General features: G+C 46.6%; 1 protein-coding gene across 6 annotated transcripts in view; it reads right to left on the reverse strand.

Annotated features, from left to right (window-relative positions):
* ABLIM1 (actin binding LIM protein 1) overlaps nt 1–18,112 on the reverse strand; it is a 216,355-nt gene that overhangs the window by 128,260 nt on the left and 69,983 nt on the right. The window contains exon 1 of one of the 6 annotated variants that reach the window (XM_081953526.1): nt 3,220–3,238. The exons of the other annotated variants lie outside the window; for them this stretch is intronic. The gene's annotated coding sequence lies outside the window, so the exon portion shown is untranslated. Of the gene's footprint in view, nt 1–3,219; nt 3,239–18,112 lie in introns of those variants that run through there. 6 annotated transcript variants of the gene reach the window in all.

Consider the following 18,112-nt stretch of genomic DNA (forward strand, 5'->3'; position numbering starts at 1 on the left):
ATATATATATATATATATATATATATATGGCTAGCTGATGAGAGCTAAATAGCTTGAAATAGATCTATACTAGTCTCCCTTTATTTATTTATCAGCACAAATACAACATACACACACACACACACACACACACACACACGCACACACGCACAGTCATGGATACGTATATGAAAATAAAAGTTCTATATAAGCATTTCAATTAATAGTAGCATCTTTCACTGTAATCTTTCATAGATAATGTAGGTCAATAAGTGAGTCTTTGATAAATTATTAAAAACTTCAACTCTATAGACCACTGAATAGTTGATGCTGTACATTTATCCTCCTGATGCTGAAGAGTACCGTTCCAGGTAAAGTACAATCATCTTTGTCCAAATACAGTACTATATCAATTTAAATATGATGGGAAATATAGTTCAAGATAGTCTTTTTAAAGCATCTGCATCTTTGTTCATTGCTTTAAGAGATGGCTAATTTAGGGAAAGCAACTGGTGATAAAGGGCTTTCAGAGAATGTACAGAGAACTCTCATGGTAGTCAAAGCATTTCTCCTAAAAAGCTTGAATTCTGGTACTACATTTATCATCTGGTAAATGATCATAGCCATTTGTTTGATAAAGGGACAGATGGCTGATACATTTCAGAAAGCTGAGAATGTACAACCATTGTTAAATTTAATTTGCTGCAAATATTGTCAAGATTGTTGTATTTCTTTTTTTAAAAAAAATACATAGTACTGGGTATGACAAAGATAAAGCCATCTGGACTTTCTTCTTCCTTTAGTCATCTAATTCTACAATTGAGAAAGATGAGCCAGGAGGGAAACATGCAACAGAAAATGTTGGTGTTATTTCTTAACCAGTAGTTCAGCTTCTACAGTCACTCATAGTTAAGTAGCAGAATCAAAGAACTGACATTCCAATTCTTGTGGCTGATTAAATTACTAAAAATAGTTCTAGGGCCTCACAGCATGATAATAGGTTGAACTGTTGTGCACTTAGAATACTGACCTGCCTTAGATATAGCAATAAACAACAGCTAATTTATTATTTATTCTATTTAAAGTATTTATATGCTGCCTACCCAGAAATACAAATAAAATAAAGTATATTGGAAAAATGAATCCTGGTATACTATTAAAAGATTATAAAACAGGAATCATTCAAACTAAGTAATTAAAATTAAGATAATTAAAAGGCACAAATAGACAAATAAGTTTTGAGTCCCATCTTAGCTTATAATAAGGAAGAAATCTGCTTTAATTCTGATATCTTGTTCCATAGCATTGGCTCAAATAAGGAGAAAACCAGATGCTGTGGAATGTAAATGCAATGGGAGCGTGAAAAAGTGCCCTTTGGTGATATATCAATGTGAAGTAGACTGTACGGAAGTAGAAGTCCTGCAAGTAGCCTGATCCTAAGCTAAGATACTGCATATCAATGTTTATACTTTGATAGTGAATGTAACAGACAATCAACACAGCTAATTCAGAATAAGACATACAGGGATCTTTCAGGTGTCACTTATCTTATTACTTTGCTACTTGCATTCTAAACTAGTTATCTTCGGGAACCACTGAAGAGGGCATGATCATAATCCAACTCTGAGGTACCTGTGTAGAAATCACTGAAACCAGGTCTTTCTCTTCCAGAGTAAGGGCACAGCAGGTTTGTTAACTGAAGCCGATAAAGGTTCCCTTTGAGACGATTTACCCAATTTTCTACCATCAATGCTGCATCCTGGACCCCAAAAGAGCAAAAGCTTCGGGCTAGCCATCCTGTTCTTCTCTCTTTAGCAATGGTTTCAGATTTTTTGCCTTCAATTTAAATTGAATAGTTTAATGTCCAACCCCATCAATTGTGGCTAATCTAAACTATGATTAGGCATTTTACATGAAGTTGGATCATATTAACTAACTGCAGTTTTCTTAGTTCAATGATAGCACTGAACATTCAATTATTCTTAACTGAAATAAAGGCTTCTAATTTATCCTAAGCATTCTATAAGGAATACATAATAATTAGCCAATGTTTACTATTACATACAAATTGGCACACTGTTATTTGCCATTTATATTCTGAGCTATGAAAGAGGTCTATTACTTGGTTTTTAACATCTTTTCCCAAACTGCCATATTATTTCCTTTTAGATCCCACCTCCTAATCTTGTACTTTAAAAATAACAGCCTTGATTGCAATGTCCTTATTTGAAATGTTTCCCTCAGTAGAAATTATTTTCCATTCCAGAAGTTTCTGACGTGCAACAGCAACTGCTGGAGACTGAGACATTAGGTCATCAAATGGCCATGTCCCCTTTTTCATATGTGATCAGGATTAACACTGTTGTGTTTCATCTCTTTTCCTGTTTCAGCCATTATCTATAGCAGCCAACTGGAGAGATGAGCAAATAAGAGTGTACTATCCACCTAACTTATAAATCAAAAAAGATTTATTAGATTTGTGACATTAAGTTCCAAGAAAGAATCCTTTACACGATAAAAGCCCTGCAGAATGATAGCTTAAATAAAACTGATGGGGAAAGTCCAAGATTAGATGTATTTGTGCATGGAAAATCCAGGTGCAAGGATCCGAGCTGTACAGCCAGGGTACAGTATCTTTTTCTCTAATACCAGAGGTGGGTTGCTGCAGGTACAGCCCAGTATGGGCATATCGGTAGTGGCCTGGAGCAGCTGAGAGCGTACCGGTATGGTGGCTCTTTTGGCCCACCCTCCCATGCTCTATACCTGTTTTTATGGCAAACGGCAAAGTGCGCACACTCGCACAGCGTGCGGTACCTGTGAGAATCCCAACAATCAGTTGAAGGTTGTCGCAGGGGCTGTGGATTGCACACATGTACACAGCGCAAGTCAGGCACATGCGCAAACAGAACATGTGAGCATGTGATCAGCGTACCGGTAGTGACAGTAAGAGCAACCCACCACTGTCTAATATGAGTGCATGTGATCTCTAAGCCATTTTTAAGAATAGTAAGGAAACCAGCCAGACATAATTAAACAAGACTCCTTCCATATTTGTGTTTTACAAAACAAGAGAAAGTCAGAATCTATCATTGGAGATTCTCAATCTTCCAGGTTGTCCCAAAGGTGTTTTTACAAAGGCAACTTGACTTTCTTGGTTTTAACCTTAAAAATGTTTAGTTTCTTATACAAGAAGCTTCTTCAGTTGTGACTGAATGGTGGAGAATGGGTGTTGGTTCTTACCTGATATGCTCACTTTCTGTTAGAGTAGAGACAGCAGCCAGACTGGGTATTCTCCATCCATTAACCAATCGGACTGAGTCTACACTTATGATGTCATCGGACCCTTGTGGCTCCTCCCCAGTTTCAGATTTAGGAAAACTGTAGACTCAAGTAAGAATTGCAAACACTTGTTGTAGCACCCTGCGCCTAAAGGCCACGTCAGCTGACGCATACTTGTCCAACTTGTAATGACCTATGAAGACGGTGGGAGATGCCCAGGTGGCTGTCCAGCAGATTTCTTCCAACATGGCTTGCGTAGACCAAGCCGCAGATGTCACGCGCTGCATGTAGAATGAGCTGTAATGTTTGTAGTTCATAAGACAGCTTAATACAGGCCCTGATCCAGTATCTGTGGAATGGATGCCCTAAGTGGGTCAACAGTCTGGTTGGAACACCACAATGCAAAGGTCCACCAAGTGGCATCATAAATGCGGTTAGTAGAGCTTCTGCATGATGCCTGAATGGTAGCAATGACGTTGAGGGAGATGTTATCGGCTGTTAAAGCTTACCGCTCAATCGCCATGTGGTTAATTGCAGCCACTGGGGGTCGGGATGACAAACTGACCCTTGGTGTAGAGGCAGGAGAGACCGTGGAATGTGCCATGGAGTGGAGATTGACAGTGTCACTAGGTCGGCATACCAAGGCCGGCGTGGCCAATTTGGCGCTAACAGCAATAGTACTGCCTCCTGCTCCAACATTTTCTGAATCACTCTCTGAATGAGGGAAAGGGCAGAAAAGCATACAGGAGATCTTTGGGCCACTGGCACCTGAGGGCGTTTACTCCTTCTGCCATGGGGTCCATGAATCGCAAGCAATACATGGATACCTGGTTGTTGTCTGCCGTCGCGAACAGGTCTAGGACTGGGAGAATGAATCACAGTGTCAGTTGATGAAAGAGGTTCGAATGGACGCGCCACTCTGCCTGATCTATCATTGTCCGGCTCAGCCATTCTGCTTGGATGTTGGAGACCCCTGAGAGGTGCTCTGCCTGAGAGATGACAGGTGAGATTCTGCCCACTGCCACAACAGGTTGGACTCCTGTATCAGGGGCCAGGAACGTGTTCACCCCTGTCTGTTTATGTGTGCCTTAGTTATGGTATTGTCTGTGAGGACTAATATGTGACGGGCCTGAACTCTGTGGTGGAAGTGTCTGAGGGCGAGGCAAACCGCAATTCTAGCCAATTTATGCTGTTTTGGCTCTCTTTGAGGGACCACTGATCCTGAGCCATTAGGCCCTGCATGTGTGCCCCCCATCCTGTCAGACTTGCATCCGTCGTAAGTGTGAGATGGCACGGATCTCTGAACAAGGTCCTTTGCAAAATCGCCGGGGACTGCAACCATTTGAGAGAGTGTAAGATCTGTCTGGGAAGGGGGATCCGGAGGGGAGAGCAGCTCCTGTCGGCTTTTTGATATGGAAGCATGAACCATTGAGGGGTTCTGCTGTGAAACCTGGCCCACGGGACAATCCCAAAGCAAGATACCATCTTGCCCAAGACTTAGGAGTCTTGGGCAAGAGAAGAAGAAGGAAGAGAAGAAGAATGGACCCCTTGCGTAGATGTAGCACTGACAAGCTTTCTCAGACTGAGTATGCGGTCATTGGATAAGAACACCCACTCTGCCATGGTGTCTATCAAGACACCGACGTGGAGAAGGCGAGTGCTGGGAACGAGGTGACTCTTTTTGAGATTCACCCCGAACCCGTGATTCCGCAAGGTGAGAATGGTGAGGGCGAGATCTCTTTCTGTCTGAACCGGCGACCTGGGCAACAAGAGCATGTCGTCCAGGTAACAGAGAATCCAAACTGGGGATGACATGATGTGGGTGGCCAGGGCTGCCAGTACCTTTGTGAATACCCTGGGGGCCAAAGATAGACCGAACGGAAGAGCTCAGTACTGGAAGTGCCTTCCCCCATAAGAGAAGTGGAGATATTTTCGGTGGTCTATGAAGATGGGGATATGAAGGTAAGCTTTGGTCAAGTCTACCGACGTGAGGAATCTGCCTTTCCTGACCGCCTAGAGGATGGTGTGCAAAGAATGTATTTTGAACCGCCGACAGATAATGTGGCGGTTAAAAGTTTTGAGATCCAAAATTGCTCTCCATCCCCCGGAATTCTTCGGTACCACAAGCAGGCGGGAATAAAATCCCTGCCCTTCCTGATGGGGAGGAACCGGTTGAATGGCCTGGATCTCCAACAGGTGCTGAATGGCCTGTTCCATCAGTGCCCTCTTGCGAGGACACGGAGAGACAGGGCATGGCACAAATGGATGGAGAGGAACTCCAGCATGAGACCAAATCTGACAGTTTTGAGTACCCAATTGTCTGTTGTGGTCTCCTCCCAGCGGTGGACAAAGAATGCCAGGCGTCCTTCGATCGGAAGAGAGTCCAGATAGTCATTTCCTATGTGAAAATTGGTGATTGCCTCCTCCACGGTAAGATTTCTTGGAGGAGAAACGCTGTGTTTCTCTATTGGATCTGTCCTGGTGAGATCCCTGTCTGTGACTGTAGGATTGGCAGGCCGAAAGGGCGACCTCCTATAGAAAGGAGAGAGCCGACTGTCCTGTTTCTTATAGATGGATGAAACGACCTTGTGCTTGTCTTTAGATTCCGTGAGGTACAAATCTAAGGGATTACCAAATAATTCGGTGCCACTGAAAGGAGAGGCTGCCAGGCGCCACTTGGTATGGACATCCGCCTGCTATGGCTTGAGCCAAAGCAGATGCCTGGCGGTGACCAAAGAGGCCATGGCTTTAGAAGCGAACCTGGCAGCATTGAGGGAAGAATCAGCCGCAAATTCAACCACTGCTCTAATCTTGTTGAGATCCCTATGTGATCTAGTGTCAGTAGGAGCGATGCGCTCCTGAAGCTGTTCAATCCAAACCAGGGCCGCCCTGGAGAAAAAGGAAGTGGCTGTGGAGGCCCTAACAGCCCAGGCCACAGCTTGATAGTTTTTGACTAAGGTTTGGTGTGACCTTCTCTCCTCAGGCTTGAGAACCTCCTCAAAGGCTCCAGAGACCACAGTAGGGGAAGATAGGAGAAGATAGGGCAGCAACCGGTGCGTCCACTGGGGGAGTCTCGAAGAACTTGGTGAGTTCCAGTTGTAGAAATGTTTGTTGAGGTTGGTCGGCTGTGGGCCCATGCCTGGGAACTCCCACTGCTTCTGGATGACGGTTAGGAAGATCTTGGGAACAGAAATCACCAGTCAGTTCAGTGAATGGGATACTGGGACCCTCAGTTGAAGCCAGTTCTGTCGGTTTTTCCTGTGAAGTAGAAGCTGAAGCAGAAGATGGCAAGTTAGCAGCTTTAATGGTGTTAAGTAGAAGGGACTTAAATTGATCAGTTTTGAATAATCCGGTAAAGGCAGGAACATCTGGGGTGACCACTTCGTCATCAGACAGGTCTGAATCCCGCAGGTTATCTTGCTTCCCTCTAATTGAGGCCTGAGAAGTAGAGGAAGAGGAATTAGGTTGTTGAACAGCAGCAGCAGAAGATTTATGCTTATGGCCATGTGATGGAGCAGGTTGAGGGTGCTGTTGTAGGCCAGCAGCCATGACCTGTTTAATGGTTTCAGCAATGATCATTGCCATATCTGCAGGAGAGGCATACATGGGTTGGGGGACCCTGGAACCATGTATAACTGGGAGGGAAGCCTGTTCAAAGGTGCGTTCCCTATTGAGAGGGACATCAAAGAAATTGCCTCTGTTGTCAGGTTCCATAGAAGATGAGGACTCCAAAGAAGACAATTCCCCATCTGAATAGGCCAGGGAAGGGCCAGGGCCCATGGGAGACAGGACAGGTGGAGTGGGGAAGCAACCTGGAGGTCTTCGGGAGGAGGGAGGGAGGGATGGGCAGTTAGAATTTGTTGTTGTTTTTGGAGAAATTCTTTCTCAGGGGTCTTCTGTCTGAGCTCTTCTGCCCTGGTAGTCGCTTTAGAGACCTTGGGGTTTACTCCTGAGGAAGGAGCCTCTTTGGCTTCCTCTTCCTGCTGCTCTTTGTCCCTGATGGCCCTGCCTCCTCTAATCCTGCATCTGTATCCATAGATGGATCAGCCATCTCCCCAAACATAAATCAACGCCCCAATAAGATAGCCAATGGTCTCACCCGTTTGCTGGCCAGGCTCTCCTGATCCGATCCACCTGGGGTGATCCTGGGTTGCTAGACACTCCAAACGGCTGCTGTAGAGTTTGCACCTTTTTTTAAAGTGTCCAAAGTGGCCTACTATTTTTTTCTCCGAGGCTTTTCCAAGCCTCAAAATGGCCACCACTATCTTCGCGGGCTTTTCCAATCCACAAAATGGCCACGGGCACTAAGTATGGCCAGGCAATCTGTAGAATGGCCACCGAACTCGCCTGGAACCACTGCACACTAAACAGCTGGTCGCGCGTCCCTCCAAGTGCCCAGAGTCAAGGAGTGCCGCAGGGAAACAGCTGTGGAGCCATAGCTCGTGAGCTAGCCGATCTGATTGCAAGGCAGGCTTCCCGAGCGAACTCGTGGCTGCAGGCAGTCAGACGGCTGAAGAGAGGCAGCCAGAAAGCATTTTTGAATTTCCCTCCAATTTGTCAAAATAAAGAATTATTTAAAAAAACAATTTAAAGGGAAAAATGTTTTTAGAAACAATTTACCAATTATAATTATAATTGAATTTTGGAGGAGAGATCAATTCTCACAGCCAGTCCAGGTTGGACTGAGTCTGAAAACTGGGGAGGAGCCACAGGGGCCCGATGACATCATAATTGTAGACTCAGTCCGATTGGACTGAGCATACCCAGTCTGGCTGTTGTCTCTACGATCACAGGAAAATAGAAGGATTTATATTCTTGTCAGGATCTGCTGAATCCTATTAATTATAACTTTCATTTTTGAGCATTCCAATACTTTTTCGGTTTGGATATAGAGGCTTTTGATTCATTTGTAACGAGAAGCATATTGTGATTTTTGTAAGAACATCAGTGCCCAATTAAAATATGAATGCTTATATATTTTTAACTTTATGATCTGTTTCAGAAAAAGAACAACTTTAACTGAAGCTTGACAGTTTTTGTTCTTATCAATACCGAAGAGGTTTTACCCCTTTCTTCTTCTAGAAGGTTTTTCAGCTGCACTTTCTGCCCTGCAAAGTTCCCCTATCCAAGGACTGATGACCCAAACTTGTTAGTGCCTGAACTTCTACTGAACCCATCTCTATCACTGTTTCTCAACTTTAAACTGATTCACAGAATTCTGGCTGGAGAATTCAGAGAACAGAGTCCACCAAGATTAAAATTGAGAAACTCTGGTTTACAGCATTGCCAAGAGAAAGAACGTTGGTCTTACCTGAACGTTTTTTTCTGGAGTAGTGGAGGGAGGGGTCACAGCAGGGTTAACACAGCCTGATTGGTCCATTTGACTGAGAGAAAACTTCTTAACCTTCGCCTTCTCCCGTTGGTTCCCAGTTTCCGCGATGTCACGGCCAGCAACTGCAAGTCAAACACAAACAAGAACAAGCCCCCCCGGGGCCTCCCGATTCTACACTTCCCGGACCCTGTCTAACTAACTAACTAGGGCGGGAAATGTGACCCCTCCCTCCACTACTCCAGAAAAAAACGTTCAGGTAAGACCAACGTTCTTTTTCCAGTAGAGTGGAGGGAGGGGTCACAGCAGGGACATACCCACGCTACGTCCCCGGGCGGGCCGACTGGGTCCCAGGTGAAGAATCGGCCACCACCCTCTGAAGGACCCTCCGGCCAAAGGATGCCTCAGCCGAGGCATAAGTATCCAAACGATAGTGCCTAATAAAAGGTGTGGGGGAAGCCCAGGCCGCCGCCCTACAAATATCCTCGAAAGGTGCCCTGGTGGCCCAAGCCGCCGAAGTAGCCGCACTGCGGGTGGAGTGCGCAGTAATCCCCGATGGGGGAGTCTTCCCAGAAGCCCCGTAAGCCTCAACTATGGCCAACCTAATCCATCGTCCGATGGTGGAAGAAGACACCTTACATCCTAACGAGCTCGGACGAAAGGAAACAAATAACGCTTCCGTCCTCCTAATGCCCTCAGTTCGCTTTAGGTAAATGCGAACAGCCCGGCGAACGTCCAGCTTATGCCACACCAACTCCCGCTCTCTCGAGGGATTGGGACAAAAATTCGGGAGCACGACCTCCTGGGCCCTGTGAAACTGTGAATTCACCTTCGGAATGAACGAAGGATCCAAGCGAAGGACCACCCTGTCCTGGTGTATTACACACAGGTCACTGCGTGAAGAAAGGGCCCCCAACTCTGAAATGCGCCTGGCCGATGTAATGGCCACTAAAAACACCACCTTAAGGGTAAGCAGACGCATGTGTACCGTCCTAAGTGGTTCGAACGGGGAGCTCGTCAGAGCCTGGAGAACCAGGGTCAGATCCCAGGTTGGAAACCTATGAACCGGAGGCGGCCGGATGTTAGCCGCCCCCTTCAGAAAACGCTTAATCAGTGGAGACCGGGAAAGGACGGGGGAACCCTCCCCCCCCAGAATGGTGGCCAAAGCCGCCACTTGACGCCGGAGCGTATTATGCGACAAGCCATCCTCCAACCCCTTCTGGAGGAACTCCAACACGTTTGGGACGGTAGCCCTAGAAGGATCCAACCCCAAAGGAATGCACCACTTCGCAAACGCTTTCCATGTGGCATTGTAAATTCTAACCGTGGACGGCCTCCTAGACGCCTCTAAGGTGGCTATGACTCCTGCCGAAAGTCTCTGCCCCCTCAGGATCCTCCGTTCAAGAGCCAGGCGGTCAGATGGAGCCACTGAGGCCCTGGGTGATGTAAAGCCCCCTGACTCAGAACGACCTCCCCCGGGGGAATCCTCCAGGGGTCTGCTACCGACAGCTGGACCAGGTCCGCGAACCAGGGTCTCCTCGGCCAGTATGGTGCTAACAGAATAACGAGAGCCCTCTCTGTGACTATCTTCCCTATCGTACGGGGAACGAGGGGAAGGGGAGGAAAGGCATAAAGGAGACCCGGGGGCCATCGGCTCCTGAGAGCATCCGCTCCTTCCGCCGACGGAGACTGGAACCGGGTAAAGAACCGGGGCAGCTGAGCGTTGTCGGGGGAGGCGAACAGATCCACCCGAGGTGTGCCGAACCTGCTGCATATCTTCCGAAACAACGCCGGGCCCAGTTGCCACTCGCCATCGTCTAGGGTTGTGCGACTCAGCCAATCCGCCTGAAGATTGGACACTCCTGAGATGTGCTCCGCCACTATGGAGGCCAAGTGTCTCTCCGCCCACAAGCCCAACGACTGCGCCTCTCGCCAGAGAGAACGTGAGTGGGTGCCCCCTTGGCGATTGACATGGGCCTTCGTTGCCACATTGTCCGTAAGCAGGAGGACATGGCGCCCCCGCAGGTGATGACGAAAAGTCCTTAGGGCAAGCCGCGCGGCTTTTAGCTCCAGCCAATTGATGTTGTGGCGGAGATCCGAGGCAGACCAACGTCCCTGGGTCATGTCGGAGTCCATCACGGCCCCCCAGCCGAAGAGGCTGGCATCCGTCGTCACTGTGACTCTCTCGGGCTCCCAAAAACAAGCCCCTTGTTGCAGCGCTGGGGACAACCACCACCGAAACGAGAGTCTCACCTCCACCGGTAGAGGAACTGGACGCAAGGAGTTGCTCATCATCCTTCTCTGGACCGGGATCAAGGCCCACTGGAGAGGTCGCAGGTGGAGCCGGGCCCAGGGCACTATCCCTATGCAAGAGACCATCTTCCCCAGAAGTTGAGACAAGGTCAGGATGGAAACAGACCGTCTTTTTTGTACAGAGGAGACCAGCTGGCGAAGGCTGGACAAGCGCTCTGGAGACAGGCGGACCCTCCCTGACTCGGAGTCTATCACTGTCCCTAGGTGTAGAATCTGCCTGGATGGGGACAGGTGGCTCTTGGGAAAGTTCACTGAAAACCCCAACGCCTGAAGCCAACGGATCGTCAGCCGAAGATCCGACTTGGCCCTGGGGAGGGACCCTGCCTGAACTAGGACGTCGTCCAAGTAGCACTGAAGTCTCACCGGAATGGAACGCAGATAAGCCGCCAGAGCTGCCAGGACCTTGGTGAACGTCCGCGGAGCTGAGGCCAGACCAAACGGGAGAGCCCGGTACTGGTAATGCCTGCCCCGGTGAGAGAACCTGAGATAACACCGGTGAGACTGAAGGATGGGGACGTGGAGGTAGGCCTCCGTCAAATCTACTGAGGCCATGTAATCCCCCTTCCGAATGCCCTGCAGAATGGATTTCAGGGACGCCATCTTGAACCGCCTGTATACTAGGTAGCGGTTTAGGCGTTTCAGGTTGAGGATTGCCCTCCAACCCCCCGAGGATTTTGGAACTACGAACAGATGGGAGTAGTAGCCCAGACCCCTCTCCGGCTCCGGAACGACCTCCACTGCCCTGATTTCTAGAAGATGGGCGACCGCGAGGTCCATGAGACGACGCCGCGCCGGGTCCCGAGCCGGGGGAAAAACTTTGAAAAAACTTGGGGGTTTGGAGAGGAATTCTAACCTTAGGCCGTGGCGAACGGTCGCCCTGACCCAACCGTCTGACGTGATCCGATCCCACTCGTCCGCATACAGTGCCAGGCGGCCTCCGATGGGATGACTCGGGTTCGAGTCATTTCCCTCTGCGGAAGGGGCGGCCGCCCCCCCCACGAAAGGGCCGCTTGGACTGCGGCTGATATCTAGAACGGTCCTGAAAACTCTGTCTATGAAATGACCTGTCCTGTCTGTATGATTGGTATCGCTGGTCCTGATCCCTGTCATAAGACTTGAACTGGGGCCTGCGATAGGGATGACTACGGGACTCCGCCTTCTTGGTGGATGTAGGCATAACTTTCTTTTTATCTTTGTTTTCCACCAAAATCGGGTCTAAGGAAGCCCCGAACAAATTTGGACCCTCAAAAGGGGCAGCTACTAGGTCCCACTTGGCTTTATAGTCCATCTGCCAGTTCCTGAGCCACAAAAGTCTACGAGAGGCCACAGAGGTGGCCAAAGCACTTGAACCAAATCTAACTGCGTCTAGGGTCGCATCAGCCGAATACTGACACGCTGCCATTATTTTAGCCAAATCCTGGTGTGCGCGCTCCTCCTGGATCGGAATGCGCTCCTGGAGCCGGCGGAGCCACATGACCGTAGTACGGTTAAAGTACGAGGCAGCAGCCGCTGCCCGCACCGCCCATGCTGAGGCTTTAAAATTTTTACGTAAAGTGAGCTCCGCCCTCTTGTCCTCTGCCTTAAGTTTGTCAGCCGCGTCCCCTGAACTACTGGAGAGGAGGAGACTAAAGCTGCTATGGGCTGATCTATAACTGGAAGCTGAATAGCTTGCACAAAAGACTTTTCCATGTTGTAGGCGCGACGGTCGTTGCTGCCAGGTGGGGAAAAGTTAGAAGGACGGGCCCATTGGCTAGTAGCTACCTCTAAGAAAAGAGGAGGGGCAGGAATCTCCTCCTTATTGGTGGCCGTCGCTGAGAACATGACCATGTCCGGATCCGTGGGCGGTGGGACCGTGGGGTCCCCCGTGCCCACCTTGGTGGTCCTCCTAGCCTTCTTAAGCAATGGTTTGAACATGGCCTGGAGGAAAAGATTGGAAGAGCGAGGCGCCTCAGGAGCCGCATCCTCCTCCTCAGAGAACCCCCAATCGTCCCTCCGTGCCTCCCCCCTAGAGGAGACCTCACTCATGAGGGAAGGCGAAGAAGCCCTAGATCTGGACCTACTAAAGGGAGTAACTCGACTGTGGTGGTAAGGTCTGTCCCTTTGGGAAATGCCCCTAGAAATGGCTGCAGAAATAAGCCTTTTGAGATTCTCAGGGAGGTTTTCGAGATCCTCCTCATCTCCTTCTGAATCATAGTCTGGTGCCACATAGGCCCTGCTGGATCTCCTACCCCTAACTGGACCTGCAGAGGTACCTTCCAATGGATCCCCCCTATCTTCTTCCCTAATCCCCGGGAAAGCAGAAGGAGAGCGAGGCGCCCCCCGCTCCTGACTCCTAACAGATCTGCATGGGGAAGCAGAGGAAGAGGAAGAGGAAGGGCTGAACCCCCTAGCCACCGGTGGGGGAGGGCATGAAGCCGCCACGTGTGGGGATCTGGATCTGGGCCTAGGATCCCTGGCCTGTCTCTTCTCAGCCCTTTCAATGACCTTCTCAATGGCCCTGGATCGCCTGAGCTCATCCCTTTGCAGAGCTCTCGAAGGCCTGTCCTCAGCTGAAGGCCTAGAAACCCGAGGCCTAACTGGGGGAGTGGGCTCAACCTGATCTTCGCCTGCCTGAGCTGGCGCGGCCTGCTGGGACTCAGTTCTATCTGCCATCCCCACTCACGTGCTCCAGAACGAGGTTTTTTGGTAGGAATTGCCCTTCAGCTGGTGAGAATCGCCTGCTCCGGGCCTCCGGTAAAGTTGCAAACAGCACAGCCACGTTTTTCACAGCCTCTCCGTGTTGCAAGCCCCAAACACGTGACTCAAAATGGCCGCCGGCTTCTTTTGGGCGGTGCTTTCAAAGCGCGCCTAAAAATGGCCGCTCACCTCGCCCTTAATTGCCAATGCCTGCAGCTGCAAGCTCGCCTTTCCCAAAACGCTCTCTAAATCATCGCTGAGCTCCTAAGCCCCTAGGAGCCTGCCAACACCAAGAAAAACGATTCCGCGCTGCTGCCGTGGGCTGTAACCGGCCCGGGAAGCTAGCGGTTCAAATTTGAAGCCGAAAAGCCGCTTTCGCGCCGAAAAGCCCCAGCGCGCTGCGAGCCTCACCGGAAAGTTTTAAGAAGACAAATTAAAGTACGTAGGATCGCCCGGCACACCCGAGACCCCAGGCACCAGTCCGGAGCGATCCCTTAAGAGAGGGGGAGGAAGCGCCCCCCCCCACTGACTATCTCAGCCTCCTGAGGGCAGTCGAACAACAGCCCTGCAAGGCGGACCATTAGAAAAAAATTTTTAAATAAAAAACTCCAAATTCAAGGTGCCAACAACACTAATACTGACTAATAAAACCCACTAAAACTCTACTACTAGGAACCAAACCTGTGTCTTGGACCTTGACTGAGAGGAAACTGGGAACCAACGGGAGAAGGCGAAGGTTAAGAAGTTTTCTCTCAGTCAAATGGACCAATCAGGCTGTGTTAACCCTGCTGTGACCCCTCCCTCCACTCTACTGGAAAATTGTTCCATTTTATATTTAGTTCCATTTCCCATCCTATTTAGACAACTAGTGAAATACCTTGTCCTCAAGTATAGTATGGCAATGATGTAACAAAAGCTGAAGTACATACTTATTCCTTTTGCTGTCTGTTGTCACATCTATTCTAAGTAGTTTCAGTTTCAAATGGAGAGAGAGAGAGAGAGAGAGAGAGAGAGAGAGGGAGGGAGGGAGGGAGGGAGGGAGAGAGAGAGAGAGAGAGAGAGAGAGAGAGATGTAAGGTTGAAACAGATTGTACAATTAATTATGGGCCATTGACTTTTTGGAAGAAGCAAGAAAAAGGCATGCAACTAATCTATAAGGGTTTGACAGATGATTTGTCTTTGAACTGGAAGTCTGAAATGATTAAGGAGACTGGCTGAAATACTGGCAGTTTATAAATTTTAATCATCCAAAAAGGAAATCTGCCACATTGAGTCACATGCTACACTTATCAGTGATATGTTTAATTTGACCTCACTCAAATCACAGGGGAAGTATTTACTTCTGGTCGTCTTCTCTTCAGAGAAGAGGAGTCTTCTTGTAACTATTACTGTAAAACTTTGGCCCACCAACAGTCTCAAAACAGTTACTGAACTGTATGGTGAAGTACATTCTTTCAATTAAGGAAGTACATAAAAAAGGAGGGGGGTCAATATTGTCCACCTTTCTAAAAAATATTGGTAGTACATTGATGATAGCATGGTCTGTTGGTGCATATATGAATTTAAGGCAGCCCATGTATTGCAGGATTGAGTCTAGATTAAAATTCACTATATATCACGTCATCATAAAAACTACTTCTTTGCATTGTGGTTCACAGCTTAAACTTGCCAATAAAAGGGGTTTCATTGAAAGACAATGAATATTATTTTCTTTGTTTCAGAGATAGTTTGTATGACTTACAACCAGTTTGAAGAAGATATGTGTGTATATCAATCATACACTGACTCATAAGAACATTATTTGAATCTTTATTGCATTTGCTTTTTTCCCATAGAAGACAAACTCCAGACCTGATGAGAGTCTGAATGCCTACTGATCAAACTAAAATACACATCTTTTACTTTTGGGCTGTGTATTTAAAACCAGGCTCTTGCAAATCTTGCATCTTTCCGAATGCGATGTGCTACTGGGATGACAGACCCGGAGGCTTCCTTGAACTGTCATATCTCCCACGCCAAGCTGAGACAGATAGCAGATCAAACAGAAAGATACTCAAAGAATTGACTGGCTTTAAGGAGATTGTATAATACAGTTAAGACACCCACCGTACCTTAGAATGCCCTAACTCACAGGTATCAAACTCACGGTGTCACGTTGCCATATTGTGACATTTTTCCTTTTGTGGAGGTGGGGTGGCATGGCTTACATATGACACATCTGGCCTGCGGGCCGCCAGTTTGACACCCCTGCCCTAAATGATAACAGTTCAGCTGTCCACCATGCAATTATTTTTTCTGCACCTATCAACTGTAACTTAACTTGCACATTGGAAAGTTCCACATTGTGGCTGGGGATAGATTTCTAAGCAACGTGTAACCTACAGCAAGCCTGTAATGTTATTTTATACATGGATTTAGCATTCTTTATGAAGAGTGCTAAACCTGTTTAAAAATAACCTGCTGCTTGGCATAGCCCTCATAACCTGCTTGTCAGCAAAAGCTGCAAGCCGAATTGACCTAGAAATCTAGAAGTACAAGGGGAGAGCCCGTTTGAAAGATACAAACTCTCTCACTGCCAAAGCTAATGTATCTGAAGGATATGCCATAGATCACAGTGGAAGTGACATGCTGTAGATTAGATAAAAACATGGTGAAGGCACAGAAGGAAAAAGAAAAAGATTGTCTGAAATGTCTATACATTGGATGCAAGTGACAGAAATATTTCTAATCATGGAAGTGAGTTTTTAGGAAAATGAAAATACAGGTAGTCCTCGACTTATTACCACAATTGAGCCCAACATTTCTGTTGTTAAGTGAGACATTTGTTAAGTGAATTTTGCCCCATTTGTCAATCTTCCTTGCCAGAGTTGTTAAGTAAATCACTGCAGCTGATCAGTTAGTAACCTGGTTTTTAAGGGAATCTGGCTTCCCCATTGATTTTGCCTGTCAGAAGGTTGCAAAAGGTGATCACATGACCTTGAGACACAGCGACGGCCATAAGTATGAACCAATGGCTAAGAATCTGAATTTGGAAGGCATGATCATGGGGACACTTCAATGGTCATAGCTGTGAAAAATGGTCACTAGTCACTTTTTCATTGCCGTTGTAACTTTGAACAGTCACTAAATGAACTGTTGTAAGTCGAGGACTACCTGTAGTCTATCGATGGCACTAAGGAACTGTTACAAAACAGACAGAAAAAGTTCTGAACTAAAAGTATAATAATTATGTCAAAAATGTTGTCTTTTGTAAAGGAATGTGGAGCTGACCTGGAGGATAAGGAAGGAATGAGTGAGCTCTTAGAGGAATCTTCCAAAAAGATTACTTGGTCTTGAAAATGAAGAACTTGCAAAAATGAAATTCAAAATCAAACAGGGTTTGCCCTGCAGCCAGAATACCAAGTTTATAACAGAGGCATTGAAAAGAATGGCACAAAAGTTAATCAGTAATAAGTTAAATTCTATTAATTTCATAGTAATTTCGGGGGGGGGGGGCTCAATGTGAATGTTACAGTTCAATTAGTTGCAAATCAAACCTAATATATTAGGACAGAATTTCTTAAAATTGGCTTAACATGTCTGCAAACTGTTATGGTTAACATCTGTGCTGTTGTGAAATCTTCAAAACAACTGAAAAATTGAAAGAGAAAGACTCAGCTGTGGAATCTGAGAGAAGCATAAGAAAAGCAGCTGGTCACTTCACCTCATCATTCCTTTCTCCTAAAGATCAAATAAGTGCAAAAAGTTACAAAACAAAAGGAAAGAATATGGAAGGAAGGGGAAAGGATCTTATGGGACTTCTGAAGAATAAATAAAACAAAGGCATTTGTTTTATAAATAAATAAATAAATAAAAAAGGCATTTTTAACGCTAGCAGAAATAGGGAACTTGGACAATCCTGGATTTCAGAGTCAAAATATTTTCAGACACTCTATTCCATAAAAATGACTCAGAAATTATTATTACATTCAGAAAATGTAAACATAATTCCAAACTGAAACAAAGTAAGTTTAGGCTCTAAATTAAACCCATCTTTTCTGAGGTAGGCTTTTCTCTTACATGCAACACAGTATAATGCAGTACAATATAGACTTTTTTTTTTAAAGAAACAGAACAGAATAGTTATTTATTGCTCGGCTGAGCAATCTCATCAAGCTTCTTGGAAGAAAAATTCACAATTAACATCAGTTAATGGTTAGACCAGGGGTGTCAAACACATGGCGTCACGTTGTCATCATGTGATGTATCACAACTTTTTTCCCTTTGCTAAAATGGGGGTGGGCGAGCTGCGAGTTTGACATCCCTGTGTCAAGTGCAAGAAAGGATTGCAAATAAGTAGATTTAAAGCCCTGTTTTATGAGCTGCATAAGCTGTTAGTATTTTTTTAACCAAAACAAACTAGTTTATAAACCAATTTATTAAAAGTGTAATCCTATATACATTTGCCTAACAATGAATTACACAAATATATTTTGTACTGAATTTACTATTGTTAAACTGAAGATATTCTAGGTTTATATTTCTGTACACTACCAT

Source organism: Natrix helvetica, assembly GCF_964273705.1.
Source record: "Natrix helvetica genome assembly, chromosome: 5".
Lineage (NCBI taxonomy): Eukaryota > Metazoa > Chordata > Lepidosauria > Squamata > Natricidae > Natrix > Natrix helvetica.